This window comes from Tripterygium wilfordii, chromosome 7 (assembly GCF_013401445.1).
Source record: "Tripterygium wilfordii isolate XIE 37 chromosome 7, ASM1340144v1, whole genome shotgun sequence".
Lineage (NCBI taxonomy): Eukaryota > Viridiplantae > Streptophyta > Magnoliopsida > Celastrales > Celastraceae > Tripterygium > Tripterygium wilfordii.
The window spans coordinates 8,005,353-8,024,295 of NC_052238.1; the positions used below are offsets into that span (position 1 = coordinate 8,005,353).

Genomic DNA, 18,943 nt, shown 5'->3' on the forward strand with positions numbered 1-18,943 from the left:
AAGAGCCCAATGTACATCTTCGCTCTTTCTTGCATGTGTGCACTACTTTTGGGATTAACGGAGCTTCTAAGGATGCTATCTTGTTGAGGCTATTCCCATTTTCTTTGAGGGACAAGGCTAAGGGATGGTTGATGTCCTTGCCTCCCAATTCTATCACCACTTGGGATGAGATGGCGGAACAATTCTTGACGAAATTCTTTCCTCCGGGCAAAGCGGTGCAAATTAGGGTGGATATCATGTCCTTTGCCCAAAAGGATTTTGAATCATTTTATGAGGCTTGGGAGCGCTTTAAAGGCATTATTCGAAGTTGCCCAAATCATGGTTTTCCGGAATGGGTGGTGTACCAAGCTTTCTATAATGGGTTGTGCATGCATACTAAAGAGACTATTGATGCGGCTGCGGGAGGTTCTTTTATGACCAAAAATCAAGAGGAGGCTCGGGAATTACTTGATAAAGTGGCCAAGACCACTAACTCTTGGTCCTCGGTGAAGGGGAATCCAAAGCAAGGAGGAAGTTGTAGAGATGATGAAGTTATGTCTACCTTGGCTATTATGGCAAAGAAGATTGAGGCATTGACGCTAAATCAAGCTCAAGGGGTACATGCTATGCAAAACACACATTCTCATATGTCTTGTGCTTATTGTTGTGGACGTCATCCTACCGAAGAGTGTCTTATTGCTTCTTCATCTAATCCTAGTGAGCAAGTGAATGCAATTGGTGGAGGTAATTTCAATCAACCTCGCAATGATCTTTATTCCAACTTCTACAATCCGGGATTTAGGAATCACCCCAACTTCTCTTGGAGCAATACTCAAAATGTGCAAAATCCTCAACATCTAGTGCAGCCCCAAGAGAAGAAGAGGGATATTGATGAGATGTTTTCAAAGCTAGCCGGAGGCCTAGATACACTTACAACTCATACCTCCCAATTTATGACGAGGACGGAGCAATACATGAGTAAAACCGATGCCACTCTACAAGCTCAAGCAACTTTGATGCAAAGCTATGGAACTTCCATCCGGAATTTTGAGGTACAAATGGGGCAAATAGCTAACACTTTGTCATATAGAGAAAGAGGTACATTGCCAAGCCAATCGGAGGTGAATCCAAAAGGGAAGGAGAAGGAACAATGCATGGCAATCACTCTCCGGACTGGTAAGGTGGTTAAAAATGCTTCTGATCTAGATGCCGAAAAGGCAAAAATTTTGCAGGAGGAGGAGAAGTGCAGGAAAACAGGGGAGAACAAAGCTGAAAAATGTCCAGAGACAATTTTCGATCGATCGGAGGGGGTTCCCGATCGATCGGGCCTCCTTGGTAAAACTTTACCCGAGGCTATTTCCGATCGATCGGAGCCCCACCCGATCGATCGACCTGTTCCAGCTCCTGTGAAAATGAAAGATGTGCAGCCACGATATGTAATTGAGCCCGATTGGCCCGATAGTTCTCTCCCTGCACCTCCAATCAAACCTTATGTGCCTCCAATTCCATTTCCTCAAAGGTTGAAGAGCACTAAGAAGAATGATGATCAATTTTCTAAATTTTTGGAGGTATTTAAGAAGCTTCAAGTGAACATCCCCTTTGCCGAAGCTTTAGAGCAAATTCCTTGCTATGCCAAATTCATGAAAGAGATCTTATCCAAGAAGCGGAGGTTGCAGGAGCATGAAAAGATACAATTGACCGAAGAGTGTAGTGCCATTGTGCAACGGAAGCTCCCAATTAAGCAAGATGATCCGGGAAGTTTCACAATCCCGTGCACCATTGGAAACACCTTGATTGAAAGATCTTTATGTGATCTTGGAGCTAGCATCAATTTGATGCCATTATCGGTAGCTAAGCAAATTGGGATGAAGGAGATTAGTCCAACCACGGTGTCTTTGCAAATGGCGGATAGATCTATCAAGTATCCTATTGGCATGGTGGAGGATGTTTTAGTTAAGGTGGGTGATCTTATGTTCCCGGTGGATTTTCTTGTCTTGGATATGGAAGCCAATCCCACCACTCCCATAATCTTGGGAAGGCCATTCTTGAGCATCGGGAAAGCTTTGATAGATGTTGAAAAAGGGAAGCTTACTTTGAGAGGTGCGGGAGGTGATCAAATTACTTTCAAAGTGTTTGGCAATAGAAGGCAAGATGAGGTTTCACAACAATGCCTCCAAGTGGAGCATATTGACATGGTTATCCCCGACACTCTTAAAAAGTAAACTCCATATATTCCGGTGGAAGTTTTCCTAGGCCAAGACTCCAAAGTGAAGCATGAAATTCCCAAGGCATCCACCCAAGCTGAAAATGATGTATCAAAGTCTCAAGTTGAAGATCCCAAGGAGAAGAAAAAGAAGAGCAAGAAAAAGAAGAAGAGGAAGACCAAGAAAATGAAGAAACATGCCTTTCCTAAAGAAACGGTGGTGATGAAAGCTTATGCTCCTTGCATGGAACCTAAGCAATCAAATGTCAATCTCAAGAAGCCATCAAGGGGAGTATACACCATAACCCTCAAGGATCCCGGTTGAATTCACAAAGGGGAGTCGGGCTGAATACTTTAAACCAAGCGCTTTCGGGAGGCAACCCAGGTTTTATTGTTCTATCTCTATCTTTTTATTTCTATTTTCACCTATTCCATGCATTGAGGACATTGCATATTTTAAGTGTGGGGGTGGGAATTTAGGTTTCTAGTTTTTGTAAAAAAAAATAAAATTTTTGACTTCAAATGCCTTATGCCATGTCACTCTTGAGTGTATTTGGATGAATTTTGTGATCTTTGAATCATTGATGGATCTTGCTATGGACATTCTTTCCAATTGAGTTGTTCCTATCTTGAAAATTGTTTTGTCCATTGTGCCTTTGTGAATATGGAACACTTGATTGTGGGGTATGAAATATGACTTGAATTTGGCATTTGTGGTTGTTTGAGATCAATTTGATTCTAAGTAGCACTACTTGAGCAATGAAAAATAGAAAAAAAATATATATAGAAAAAAAAATAGAAAAGAGAAAAAAAATTGTGTTTATGAATAAATGGTTTGTTTCATAAATTTTCTGCTGAGTAACCGGGCCTCTTGCCTAGCAAGCAATGAGTTTCGCGTAAAAAGGTAGGAAATGAATGTTAGAGTACCTTGGTGACTAGTTTAACCTCGTAGCCTTTTTGACTCGGGTAATTAGATCCGTTGGGGTGTCTTAACACCTAGTGCCCTAAGCCAACTGGATTGGGAGTCATTGGTCGAAAGCTCGTTACATGAGTCATTTAGAAAGCTTAAGGAGGTTGAACATTGCACAAATCACCTTTGAGAAGAAAAAGAAAGAAAAAAAAATGTGAATAGAATGAAGTTTGAATAAATGCTCATTGTATTTGTTTTTTTTTGATTCTTATTGTTCTTGGAAGACTTCATGGCCATTGTTTATGTCACTTTGAAGCCGAATATCAAGTGAAATCCATTATGTGCATCATTTCTTGAATTTATAAGCAAAGTGGATGAGATAAGATTCTTGAAGGAATGCTTTTATTGGTTTGAATGCCCTAATGCTTGATTTGTTAGTGTGGATAGGGTTGCAATTGAGAATCCATTTTATACTCTTGTTGATGACATGAGTTTTGGCATTGAAGTTGTTTAATGTTTGTGGGTATCATTCTGGTAAACCCTCAGGAGACACAACTCCTCCTACTAGGGGCACCTAGGGGTTTAAAGGCTTGTGGCACATGCTAAGTGTCATCGTGAGCCCTACGAAAGTGGCATACATTAGTTACTTATTTAGAGTAGGTCTTAGTTATTTTATTTTTCATTTGAGCTTAACGGAAAATACTCTTTCCTTCTTTTATTCATTCTCAATTTGCTCGAGTACGAGCAACGATTAAGTGTGGGGGTGTTTGATGTGCCAAATATATGCATACATTTGCACATCCTTTACACATAAGTTCATCCCATTTTGAGTTGATTAAGAGTTGATATTGCCTAAGAAAGTTATATTTGCATATTGTAGGTATCAAGGCAAGAAAGGAAGGAAAAGAGTGCAAAATGAAGATTTTTACTCCAGAACCGATTTCCGATCGTTCGGAGCCATTCCCGATCGATCGGACCTGCCAAAACAGCATTGAATTCATGGAGACAGATTGTATTTCCGATCGATCGGAACAGTGTTCAGATCGATCGGAGGTACTATTCACAGCACGCGCAGTTTCGCGAAAAAGTTCCGAATTCACTTGTTTTTAAGCCAAAACGACCCCAACTTGTTTTGAAAACGACATAAGAGTTTGGGAAAGTATAAAAGGGCAAAAAAATAGGGTTTTGGGGGGTTCTTGGATGGTTTTTCATTCTACCACCATTGGAGAGCTTGGAGCCACCATTGAAGCTTGGAGAAGAAGAGGGTCTACAAGGGGGTTTTCTCTCTCCTTTTCTATCCTAGTTTCTATGGTTGATTTCTTTTGTTTAATGATGTATTTTGCTTCCATGAGTGGCTAGATTTCTTACTAGGGTCTTAATGTAACCAAACCTTGAAGATTCAATAAACTTGATTTCCTTATTTCTTGATTTCTCTCTCTCTCTTGATTGTCTATGGGTGTGATTAATGCTTTTGAATGTTTGGCCATCATTCAATTGATTTGCTGCCTAGATTGAGACCGGAAGGAGATATCTAGGGTTGCCTCAAGCCATAGATGACATAGGGTGCATGAACCATAGGAATATAGGTTTGTGGCTTATGCAATCGCCAAATGATTTCCATAGTTCTTAATGGGTTTTTGATATATTAATCCGATTGTTAGGAATAACAGGGATTTATGTTGAAAATACGTTTGATGTATCTAGGACTAGAACATTGAATAGGTTGGGAAATCGATTGTCATTATAGAGAGAGGAATTAGGGATTAAGGGACCAAGGGAATTGAATTGGATAGGTGAGGTGACGTTAAGTACCTTAGTGCTTTCCATCCTTGATTTCATACTTGTGTTTGATTTGTCTTTGTTCTTTTGCTTTAGTTTAGTTTAAAAACAAAATCAATCTCGAATCCGTTTCCCCAATTTGCATAGTTGTTACTAGTTTGACATTGATTTCTATTGCCAACACATCCCTAGTGGAAACGATAATTTACTCATCTCTTTATTACTTGTGCGATTTGTGCGCTTGCAATTAAATCAATATCAGTTGACCTATGAATATAACGATAATATGGCATAAGAAATTATCTTTGTTTTCATCTAGCATCCCTTAATCTTCAGTTCAACTTGTTTATCCAGAGATGTTTCATTAGATCGAATCATTCGTGATCATTGACAACATTCTAAGATAGCAAGCATCAAACCGAAAAATATTGAGAAACTGTTTGTACCAAAACTAAGTCCTACAAGTCAGGTGACATGTGGAAAAGAGGGATCAACAAAGCACAAAAGGCAGTCAATCTCCTTGTGACACGTGGCGGAGGCAAGGAGATTTTTATACTAACCAGTATTCATTTTGTAGGTTTTTAATTGGTTGCTGACATGAAATTCAGGGATTAATTTCCAAAAATCAAGGCTATCCAAAATCAGCTGTCCAAGGGGCTACAATTCAGGGAGTTTTGGTCCTAGTGGATAGATTCTTCTCAAATGTGGCTTGTTGGATTATGATCGAGATTTTAGCAAGATAACATCAAAGAGGGACTTGGGGAAACGAAGTTCTTTTTGCAGAACAATCCGTTTATCTCTCAAACACATTTCCAGTTGAAATACGTCTCTATATAGCTCAAGCCACGTTTGTCTTGCACCACTCAGAAGTATCCATTTTCACATGACTTTTCGTACAGATGAAGTAGTAAGATAATCGCCATGAGTCATGTTCTCATGTTTTTCACCATGAAGCTTGAAAACTCTCAAAGAAGAGGCTTCCACTACATCAAAGAGAGACTATTTCCTCCATAAAGAAGCAACATGACCAAGAGGACATTGCCATTATTCCCACATTCAAGAGAAAGTTGCAGTTATAAGACCCACTAGTCCAGTCACTCTAGCAAGTAGTAAGAGAGCACTTGTGACACGATTTCCATGACATCCTATGACATATCCCAGAAGAAGAACATAAGCAATGCTCATCTCTTAGCACTATAAAAGAAGAAGAGAAAGAAGCAACAAAGCACCCCGCGTCAAATACAGACCCATCGTCTTTAATCCTTTATTTGCTTTCTTAGGCATGACTCCGGCCCCTTATCCTTTTATTTAGCATGGCTCTGAGCCAGCTAGAACTTAGATTTACTTTTTCAAAAGCCCCCTCGGTTATGTTTAGTTTAAGCTTGTAAAACATGTCTACATCCTAGGATGTATCTCATTTCAATGAAGATCCTGATGCATTCCCGCAATGCATTATTTTTCATTTCACTTCAATAAGAGCTCTTTTCATTCCGGTGATTACTCTTCTATTTTTTCCCTTTTTTTTCCAAATTGACACTCCAGGCATTATAAGTCCTTTTCCTGGCAAGACAAACCTGCAAATCCAACATCCATATCCACAAAACTCTTGTTTTCAATAGCCAGAATTGTGAGTTCTCCTGTCTAGAGCAGAAGACGATGAACAGAAACAAACATAAGTAGTAAGGGTACTCACTTGAGGTAAACTAATTAACCTTAAAAGTCTCACACTCTATGAAGATTGATATCAATATCTTCATTAACCTTATAGGTCGTACAATGCTCACGTAGTATAAAATACATAGTACGGTATTATCTCCTTTCCCATGAAGCATATGTCTTCAATTAATTATTGAATACTATACAGATGATAGTTCAGCCACACTTACAATGTCTAACTTGAGTTCCCATTCTACTTTTTTCGAAGAAATTCTCAAAATTCACATCTTGCATTAGAGACAAATATAGTGAAATGTGGGTCTTTTCCCTTTCAGGCATAACAAATATTATGACCTCATCTTAATAAGGCGACAATCATATTTTAAGATTTGATATTTCACATTATCACTTAGATAATAAGTTTAAAATTTTCTCATCTCTATTAACTTCAAAGTAATAGAGATGATTATTCGTGTGAAAGGGCTAATCATCTTTCTGTGCGACATACATTTTTCATAAAAAAATGAATAAAATACACTTAGTATTATTATAAGAATATATGATTAATTTTACAAGGAATATATCACAAATATACTTTTTATTAATAAACATGTTGGGAAACATATAGAATATTCAATAAATCATGATCTACATAATTCTAGAGATATAACATATCCAAAGAAGACATCTCTAGGAATTGGTTTCGTCATTGGATCTGCAATCATCTTATGTGTAGATATATACTGGATGTTCACCACTTTTCGTGCTACCATATCTTTTATGAAATTATACCTTGTATCTACTATGTGTTTGGTTTTATTGTGATATTTGAGATCTATAATATATGCAATTTATGAAACCCCGATTTTTCAAAAGGGTTAAATTGAAATTCCAATAAGGACTAAATTGAATGTACGAACTATTAAGGGGGTTAAAGTCGTATTTAGAGAAATTAGAGGGTTAAATGTATAATATTATAAAAATCTTAATATATATATATATTTTTTTATTTTTATTTTTTTAGAAGTATATATATATATGTAATATAATAGTTAGCACACCTTGTTTATTATGTGTGTATACGGCGCACACTTGTTGAAAAAAATAAATAAATAGGAATAACAATAAAAATTTGTATAAACCACAGTTTTCTTCTTCTTCTTCCTTCTTCACCCGAATCTGCCAAAAATCATAATTTCGTCTAGCTAGCGGCTGGAGTGATCACCGGAGATGTCTGGAGTTGTCAGAACTTAGACGGAGGAGTAGAACAAGAGCTATGTAACTTTCCCTCTCCACTCCTTTTTCTCTCTACAACCACGTACAGGTTGTTAATGGTGGTTTGTGTGAATATCACTTAACGGGCCACGGGATAGCACCAGTGTGAACTGTGGCCCTAGAAACAGGTCCTTACCCTCCATTACCGGGAAGGGGACTGAAGTTGACCGGGAAGTGGTATAAAGCCACACGGGCAACCTCCTGGGAGATCGCTGGCCAGAGGGGAATTTTCCCACACTTGGGACGAAGGGTCTATCACATGAATTCATATCAGGTGTCATATATATATATATATAATTGTTTTATAAATACTTAAAGTAAGAAATTAAAATAAGTATAACTTTTTGACCATTGATTTAAGTGAAATGATTATTGGGACGCATTGTTTTAGATTCCATATGTTTTAAATCAATGGTCAAAAAGTTTCAGGGAATTTCTTTCCTTAGCCACGTGCCCATAGGCCAAGTAAATCAATTTGTTTGAAGTCGACCCATTAGTTGACTTTTGGTCATTGGACCATAAATTAGTTGATTGATATTATGGCAAATCTATATTAACCAGTACAATGCTGGTATATCTGTATTGGTGATTGTGGTGGCTCTGTAGAAGCGTTGCTAGATTTCGCATTGGTATCGAGGTAGGGGTTCTAATCTCTTGGCCTCTTATACCCGGTCTTCCAGTTTATTATAAATTATGGGATATTACTCCCCTCGTTATTTGCTTTTTCGTCAAATTCCTTAATGTCATTTACATTGGGAATTATCGATATTCTGTTGTCTCTATCTGGATTCGTCTAGAGCTTGATTGTGAAGTTGTGAGTTCTGATTTTGTATTATGTTCCTAGCGCGTTAAATACTTGTTTCATTAGATTGTTACTTGATTTCTATTCATTGAATCGTCATATACATGAATCATGAAATATGATTGATTGTGTGTTTGGATGGATTGAATTGTGACTGATAGTTGTATTGGAGGATATGGTGGTATTATTGTGGTTGGTTGGTTTTGTGCGATAGTTGTGTTCGTGACACACCATCATGAGACGTGATCACTGTCTGGGATTTATTTCCCTTTATCTATTAGCCACGTGATTATACGGGGATTTGATTGTCACGGCCTCTGAGGGGGAATCCGGACTGCCGTTTGCCGATGTTTGGATATGGATGATTTGTGGCACTAGGCGCATTGGGAGGAGATGTGTGTTTTGAATATATAATTTGCATGCTTATATATATGCATATTGGGTTGTGATTGTGGCATGAGCATGTTCCTATTGTTCTTGCCTATTCTTGCATTAATCTTGAGCTGATTGTGGTATTTGCAGACTACTTCTACACTTTGTCATATCGTATGTAATTATCGTTGTGATTCTCTCTCTCTCGGTATTCGCATCATGGATATATGAGTCCTTATCGAGTATTTTACCCCTACTGGGCTATTTAACTCAACCTCTATTTTTCTCCTCTTCCTTTTCAGGCAAGTACGAAGATGGCGGCAAGTTTTCGAGGCGTGCGCGGTTTCTCATGGATACAGTTGTGGTTTATGGGTAGCGTATGGTTTGATTATTAAGACTTTCGCTTTGTTAAATTTTAAAGACTTATTAATTATGTCTTAATGAATTTCTAAATCCATTTTATTCATTTTTGGGATTATATTAAATGAATTTTGGAGGATTTGCATAGATAGTTTATGTTTTGGATAAATTGGTAATTCCGTAGACCCCCTTCCGGGACCGATAGTTACAGTTGGTATCGAAGCTGTACTTATTTTAAGTCATTACTTTGAGTACTTATACGTACACACATACATATATATACAGGCATATATACATATATGTTTTGACTATTTTTGCAAACTTTGACTGATCGTATCAATTTGTACGATTCACGTTGGACCACCAAATTACCGTCATAGTAATCACGGGAACGATAGAATCGCAACCATACCCACGGCGGCACCATATGTTGTTGTCGTATGAATAGTGAATGAGTCACGTATGACTCGGTAACCGAGTTGGATGCATGCAACTCAGTGAAATTGTTTAATGGCATTTTGGTAATTTTGACTAGGGGCATTTTGGTAAAATACACCAAGGGTAGTTTGGTAATTTTGGTCAATGGCAAAACTGTAATTCTGTTCGGGGCTAAAACAATAATTTAACCAAGGGTAAAATCCTCATCTTGCATGGAATTGGATTCTGCAAAGCTGGCACCCGCACGTGCTTCTCGCGCTTCTTCAACCTAAGCCCGCGAGCGTGATTGTAGGCATTCTTCAACTATCTACTTTTTTTTTGGAACTACAACCTAAGTAGATGCAAGAACAACTACACACACCACACATGAGTATTACATCACAAGCAAAAAGATGTGTGGTAGAGAGAACTTATATACTACTTAAGAGGAACACACACAACCGATGTGGGAGTTTTGCTGTGTTATTTTCACAGGAAACTGCTACCAACATCACACACACACATAGGCTACTGCCGTTTTTGTTTTTTCGAACTACAACCTAAGCAGATGCAAGAACAACTACACACACCACCCATGAGTATTACATCACAGGCAAAAAGATGTGTGGTAGAGAGAACTTATATACTACTTAAGAGCAACACACACAACCGATGTGGGAGTTTTGCTGTGTTATTTTCACAGGAAACTGCTACCAACATCACACACACACACACACATAGGCTACTTTGATCCTCATAATTCCCCCCTCAAGATTACACTTTTCCTCAAGTGGAAATTAAGGAAACTATAGCTTGAGCAAGGCAAGGCCCTCCCAAGTAGCTTCTTCATCATCCAACAATTCCCATTGAACCAACACTTACCACCCCAAGCGATTGTCGCGCTTGATTCTCCGGTATTCCACAACTCTGCATGGATTGAGTAGGACGTGCCCATCTTGAGAAATTGGTGGCAACGCAAAACTACTGACATCAGTCAACAACTCAAGTTTATAGGGAGCTTCCCCAATCTTTTGCAGCACCTTATGAGGCCCGTAAAACCTACTACTAAGCTTGCATAGCGCCTTCTGAGATAGAGACTTCTGTCGATGGGGATGAATTTGAGGTAGACCCAATCTTTGAGCACAAAAGTCTCCTCACGATAATACTGGTCTGTATAGGTCTTCATCTGATTGTTAGCCATGTCCAAGTTACGTTTGAGCTCCACAAATAACTCATCTCTCTCCTGTAAATCTCGTTCAACCTCATCATTTGGTGTCGAACCATCAACGTAACTAATTAGATGTGGCGGTGATTGACCATACAAATATTCGAAAGGCGTCCGTTTAGTGGATGCATGAAAAGTGGTGTTGTACCAATATTCAGCCCAAGCCAAAAAAATCTTTCCAACGAAGTGGATTTTGATCAATGAACACACGAAGGTATTGTTCAAGAGAGTGATTGGTCTAGGATGATAAGTAGAACTCGTGGACAACTGAGTTCCTTATAGTTTAAAAAATTCTCCCCAAAAGTTACTGAGGAAGATGTGGTCCCTATCCGTGACAATAGATCAGGGTATTCCATGGAGTTTAACAACGTGGTCGACGAATAGATGTGCAACAGACTTGATGGTATAAGGATGTACCACCGCAACAAAATTGGCGTACTTGGTTAGTCGATCGACTACCACTATTATCCCATCGTATCCATTGGAACGTGGAAGTCCCACTATGAAATCCATTGTAACATCTTCCCAAACTCGATTTGGAACTGGCAATGGTTGTAGTAGACCTTTTGGCCAGCGTGAGTCACTTTTAATCCATTGGCACACATCGCAAGTTACGACATATCGTTGTACCATTCTTTTATCCCCGACCAATAGAATAATTGTGCCACACGAACACAAGTATGAAGACTCTGGAATGCCCCCCAATTGTGGAATTATGGAAGTGATGCAATATTTTTTTCCAAAGATCCTCTACTTTCGGTACCAATACCCTTCCCTTAAACTGGATCAGTCCATGCACAACTTCATAATGTGGCTACGCATCCAGCTGTTTCTCCAATTGTTGCACCAATTGCTGACAGTGGATCGTCAGTATGTTGCAAGCTGTTTTGGCAAATCAAAGTCGACGCACACTCGACTATCCGAAGAATACGTTGGGCTACGTGGTTCCTCGGTTAAAAAAATATATATTATCTTATGTTTCATCTTTTAAGTATTATATATATCCTTGAATTCCTATATGTATAAATTTTCCTATCAGGTTTTAGTTTTTTGGATTTACTTTTAGTGTTCAAAACACTTTTTTAAAATTTAGAAAAAATATATTTGTATTTTGATTGTTTTTACGAATCCAACGATATATTTTTTGTTCGAAATAAAAATCAAATGCAACGTGAAAAGTTTATGAAACGCCTTTCGTTTTATAACCAACAATCCATAATTATGATGTACTTTTCATGTTGAATATTACTTTTGTTTAGAACAAAAAAAAGTAACGTTAGGTTCATAGAACCGATCAAAATACAAATATATATTTTTTAAAATTTTTTTGAAAATATTCTGAATCCTAAAAATACGATATCTTGAGGAATCACCAGTACTGGGACGAATAAACCCACTACCCAACATTTCAATAACTTTCTTTTGATTTCATTCTTCTGAAAGTGATCATATCGATAAGGGGCCACATTGACTGGTTTAGTTTCATCCTTGAGAAATATCTTATGGTTGAATGATCGAGATGGAGGTAAAGCGCACGGTTCCTACTAAACAGATGAAAACCTTTTGAGAAGGTCCTGGATTGCATTGGGTATGGTGGCTTCACCATTGTTACGGGTTCCTTCAGTTGCAACCTCTTGAATTGAGTAGCATTGTCCCCCCGCCTACACAACTTTTCTAGGGATTTTGCTTATACAGACTCAGTCTTACTCAGTGGTTGCATGGATAATTTTACCCATCCATCTCTCCATACAAACTTCAATGTCATGCGTTGAAAATCCGATACATTCCTTCCCAAACTTTCCAACCATTGAACACCCAAGACAACATCCAATCCTACCAAGGTTAACACAAATAAATACACACATAAGTGTATTCCTTGAATTTTGAGGGCTACATTGTTACATACTTCAGTACATGACAACTGCTCCCCATTGGTGACTTATACTTCAAAAGCTTCAATAGACTGTATGGGCAGCTGAAGTTTACTGGCAATAGTGCTATTAATAAAATTGAGTGAAGAATCGTTGTCGATAAGGACGACGACAAACTAATTATGTATCTGGGCTTGAAACCGTATGGTCCTAGGTCCTCTAACTCCAGCCATTGCATGCATGAATATAGTAGGATCAGGACTCTCCTTCGTTTCATTACTTTAGTGAGATTGAAGCTTTTCTTCAAGTGATGGTGCTTCGCCATCTCCTTCGTAATTTTTTATTACAAAAATCTGTAGTGCCTTGCACTTGTGGCCTTGGGTAAATTTTTCGTTGCAATTAAAACATATCCCTTTTTCTCTTCGCTTTTGCATGTCCTCCCATGACAGCCTTTTAACGCCAAACAAAATTGGTTTCAACATTGTTCTAGCAGGTTTGGCCGATGGTAACTCCTGGAGTCAACTACTGGTGCGTCTTCCTTCACTCATTCCACTCTTGTGAATATCACTCCAGTAATCAGTCTCCAATCTTGCATATTCTATTGCCTTCCTCACTGATCTAGGCCTACGGGCTTTAACTTTCCTTGCCAACTCTTGCTTTGATCCACTGATCAAGGTTCCTACAAGGGTTTTCTCTGGCCATCCATGTACTCGATTAGATAATCTCTCGAATTCTTTTAAGAAATCTCGTAGTTCGCCACTCTGCCAGACCCGTGATAATTATGCGTTGTGATCGACAAATCCTGTCGGGCCGAACCTAGTGAGTAATTCACACACAAAATCCTTCCATTTGATTTCTTTTTTATCCTTGCGGTAGATTCGCTCAATCCACTACCACCACAAATTGGCCTCTCCTTCTAAGAAAAAAACCGCATAATTTACCCTTACAACTTTCTTGATCTCATGGAATTTGAAGAACTGGTTGGCCCTACTTAGCCATGTTACGTGATCATCTCCTGCGAAGAATGGCAAAAAATTTATCATTAGTTTGGTCACCGTTGGAAAATTTTCATTACTCTTCACGATCGGTGTCTCCTCCTATTCTGACAACGTCTCTTCATCGGATTCCGTCATGGATCCCGAGTCACTATTGGAGCGTCAGTGAACAAGGGCCTTGTAGGCAACTTTCGATTCCTTAGGTTGTTTTCCTAGTCCTTTCAAGATTAATTCTTCGAGGCGTGCCATCTGTTGACAAACATCTTGGAAACATGTTTGTAACTCTGCGTTTGTGGTTTGAAGGTTGGCCTCTAATGCCTCAAGTCGTTCCTTCTGACAACCCATTCAAGGAATCTCTCAACGAGAGCACTAATGATAAAACTTAATCTAAACGGAAATAAAGAACAAGAGTTTGTGAGAATGAATTCTCGGTTTTTTTATTAATTCAATGAAAACAAACTAATAAACTCTACTGGCTTGGACATTATAAATGTTATTGAACCAAATAGTCAATATTTTGGACAAAATATATATTACTCTGTTAAACAGAATTCTAAAACTAAAAAATATATTAAATATCATATTATTTTTCCATAAAACTATTGTATTAGGTGCATGGACACATGCAATATTGATTGGGGTTTTGTTTAGGGTTGTTACAGTAGCGGCAAATTATCCATTGGTATACCGTTATCGATACTTTGGTTACCAAAAATCACATAATACTGGTATACCATTTCCAATACTTCGGTATGATAAATTTACCGTTGAATTCGGTACCGATAATGGTAAGCAAAGTTTAAAATCGATAAATTTCTCGATTACCACAAATATTAAATGTATATTAATATTAGTTTTAGTTTTAGTTTTAGTTTAATTTATGACCATTAGATTCATCCACTATAATCTACACCATTGATTAATTATTAGGGTTATCCTTACACCTCACTCTCTCAGTCTCTACCACTCTAGTCTCTCCACTCTCATATGAGGCGCAGCTCACTTCCAATTCCAAATAACCCTTAGGCTAACATCTGTGAGTTCCTCCCTATTGCTCCCTCACATCGACTAGTTCATCGCCACTCCGCCTCCGTCGATCTAGGTTAGTTCTCCTTTCTTCGGTGCTACCTCTTCCCCTAGATTTCCTTTTGAGGTGTTCGTTGGGGGTTTTGATCTTTTAATTGCTTTATGTAGAGTCTACAAGCAATTGTTGATTGAAGAATTTCTCTGCAAGTGCCCAACTCTTGGGTAATAGATTTTTACTGGGTTTTCTTATCATTGTAAGAGATGCACTGAATTCATAAACTTAACTTATATAAGTTTTTATCTGTGCATTATTTTTAAAATTTGTTGTCTTTGTTTCCTGGAGAAATAGTCGTATGACATGAATCAATGAGTCGTTATGATATGCTCAACTCTTGATGATTTTTGGGCATATTTTTTTTCGACATAAATCAAAGTTGATGAGGAACAATTAAGGGGATTAGAAGAATTGATCAATTTACCAATTACCGATTAACCATTGCCGATCAATCAATATACCGACCATCGGTATACCGACACTTTCGGTGACGATAATGGTAGCATTTTTTAGTTACCGAAGGGGATCGATATGCTAACTAGATTCAGGGTTTGGTAACGGTAACCGTACCAATAACAACCCTAGTTTTGTTTGTATATGGAGGAGCCATAATTGAAAGTGGTGTTTGTCGTGTCACCTAAGATTTCAATAGTTGAATGTTCTTTGTTGCCTAGGGCATGTGGCAATATGCATGCTTCTTAAATTATCAACTTTTTTTAGAATAAAAGAACATCATTCAAAATGGCCCTTCTACTTTATTAAAAGGACTTAATAAGCCCTAATAAAAGCCGTCATATTTAGCTATTATTAAAGAAAGAGTCACTACAATTAGGGGTGTCCATTTGATTTTCGGTTCGATTTTTAACCAAAACCGCAATGTCTGAATTGATTTGGTTATGATATTATAGAATCCATAACCAGAGCGTATATGTTCGGATAACCAAACCGAAATAACCATAGTTTTTGAATCAGATCAGTTCGGTTTTGATTTTTGAAGAAATAGAAGAAATATGAATAAATCTTAAATAGAGAGGGAAAACAACCCATGATCGACTCCTACTCCATCTAACAAAGTTTGATAAAACCCATGATAATGATAATAAATATATTATCTCCTCACAATTAAAATGATAAAATCACTATGAGTTTCAATTAATCAATCTTAATTTATAATTTTTTATAGAGACATAATCAAAATTTTACAAATACTACTTGACCTTCCATGGCATCTCAACGATTCCAATATGTAACATATATATATATATATATATATTAATATTATATAATATATATATTATATATACTATATATTAAGATTTTTCGGTTTTAATCATAACCGTAACCACAAAAATTATTACCGAAAAAATATTCCAAAATTTACTAATATCATAATCGTATCCGAAATCATAACTGAAAAACTAAATCCAAAAACCAAATAACCACGATTGCAGATCGATTGTGGACATCCCTAACTACAATCAGTCTTTGCCTATTTCTCTGATAATGTGATACTTTCTGCCGTTAATCTCGATGATATGAAATCTTATTATCATACACGTGTCAATTATGTGTCAGTGACAAATGAGAAATTGACACGTGATAATTAATATGAATTTGATCCATTTTAGCTATTATTAAAGTAGGATCGAAGAGTTGGACTAAATAAGCCGTTCGAAGTCTAATCTACGGGCTAAATGAGCCCTCAAAGTTGACGTATGCGTTAAATGAGTCCACCTCTAGTTGTTCCCAAACAACTCTAAAACACCAACAACAAAGAACTCCATTTGTGCAAATTCTAGATGCTTAAGCCACACAAAATAGACCAAACGAAAAATGGCATAACATCAGTTTAAATTTATATAAAACAACATCCTTGAAGAGAAAATTAGAAATTAGGGTTTAACAAAATTGGGGTTTAATAAAAAAAATTTACTTACCAAAAAAAAAATGGGGGTAGGAGAAAATCATAAACCAGATCAAGTTGAAATTGGCGGCGGGTTAAATCGAAATGAAAGCAAATCACAAATAAAATCCCTTTATCCTTACCGAAAATTTTCTCTTCTAGGAGTTGACCTTTACTTCTCAAGGATATGGTAGGAAGAACCTTGACTATTATGTGCTTTTTTTTTTTTACTCTCCTTGACTATTATGTTTGAGGAATGATAGTGTCTTGATTTTAGGTTTTCTTGTGAGTTTTCGTGTTTATGTTTTTCTCTTTTAACTCAAAGCATGTCATTTTCGAGGACTATAATTTGCTTCAGATGTCTCAAAACATGGAAACTCCTTCAAAATCATTTACTTCTACATCAAATTCAACTAGTAATTGTTAGGTTTGATCAATAAATTTGGATTCGATTCGGGTTGTGTATAGAGACAAGTTTTGTTGCTGGAATGTTGTTTCTAAAATTGTCATCCAGATGGGAGGTTTAGCAATCCGGACAGTTCAGGTGAGTGAAGTAGTAGAGAGGCCTTACTAGATATTTGAATCGAGCAAGGATGAAGATCAGTTCGGACAATTGATAGGGGTCTCCAGACAACTACATTGGAAATTAGGACAGGAAGTTCTTGCTGTCTGAACAGGATAAGTAACCGTCCGGACAATTATTGGGGTTGCTGTTTTTTTCTATAAATAGGAGACTAGTTTTCTAGGGTTGTAACCTAATTCCTATTATTTGTTTCTCTGAATTTAGTGAGACAACCAAGAGGGAGAGCAAGGTAGTGGAACTTTGTGGTAAATCTCTTGGGTGTAATTGGGTTCAAGGTGTGAGAAAACTGATTGTGTGGTTGTAACAATTTGCTACATAGTGAATTTTGTCTGGTTGCCTGTTGACAATGCTCGTGGTGCTTTTTCCGGTCTTGGAGTTTTTCTATGTATATTATTGTGTTGATTGTGTTGCTAATTTCAATTTCTTTAGTGTCGTGTGATATTTCTGTTAGGCAGGATCCTAGTGTAATTTACCAAAAGTATTAAATAAGTAAACCTAAATAATCTCTACAAAAAAAAAATTGATGTGGAAGTTGAAACGATAAAACCCTAGCAAACACTACCCATCAACCCACAATTTTGTATCCATGGCAATCACATTCACACTAACGGAATTGGTCTATCTTAGCGAACACACTTGAAAGTAGAAAAATAAAAAAGGGTGAGCTATAAAGCCCATTAGGAGTAAGTAGCTAATAGGAACCCGAATAATTATGTGTCAGGTACCCAAGTGAGCAAAATATCAATGCAAGAAACGAATAACGTCAGACGAATATCATAAACAAATGAACAAGATATAGAGTAGATTAATCTATATGAATAAAGAGCAAACAACTTAAAACAACCACAATAAATATGATAGACGATAATTCATGTGATTATGCTACAATCAATACCAGCAATGTATTATATATCAGTACGGAATCATAAATATCACAACCCCTCCAATACAACAATGGGCAACAAACGACAGTCTAGATCCACTATCGGAGGTCGCGGTGCTCAAATGCCATCAATTACAACTATCAAAAGACAACACATGACAGTCCGAAACCACCCTTAGAGGCCACAACACTCAAAATACCATTGATCACAACTCTCAAAAGGCAGCACACGATAGTTCGAAACTACTATTGGAGGTTGTGACGCTCAAATATTACTATCATCATGTGGGTAACATAAAAGAGATATATAAACCCAAATAGTGATCACGTCTCATGATTATTTGTTGCGAATACAACCATTGCAAAGGTCAGACAACAACAATAAGGCTATCACAACCACCAATACAACTCTTCAAATTACAACTAGATAGACGACAACAACAACAAGTTTCTCAATATTTTTAATGAGCAAATGTCCATAGTTTCTCAATTTTTAAAAAATACACATGAAAATAGAAATAAAATCTTTTTCTCTATGTAGCAATTAGGATAATAATGAATGCGTTAAAAAAATAACATCATTTGTGAAGAAACGAATAAAATAAGAATTACTTGAAATTAGTTGTGAAGGAACGGATAAGCCCCATTA

At 37.2% G+C, this 18,943-nt stretch overlaps 1 long non-coding RNA gene and 1 other non-coding gene across 2 annotated transcripts; one reads left to right on the forward strand and one right to left on the reverse strand.

Annotated features, from left to right (window-relative positions):
• Positions 1 to 219: 219 nt before the first annotated feature.
• On the reverse strand, positions 220 to 325 carry LOC120003175. The gene has a single exon (XR_005469296.1). It is a non-coding gene; the product is annotated as a small nucleolar RNA R71 (small nucleolar RNA).
• A 7,282-nt stretch (positions 326 to 7,607) lies between these two features.
• On the forward strand, positions 7,608 to 9,441 carry LOC120003098. The gene is made up of 2 exons (XR_005469257.1): positions 7,608 to 8,076; positions 9,279 to 9,441. It is a non-coding gene; the product is annotated as an uncharacterized LOC120003098 (long non-coding RNA).
• Positions 9,442 to 18,943: the final 9,502 nt, after the last annotated feature.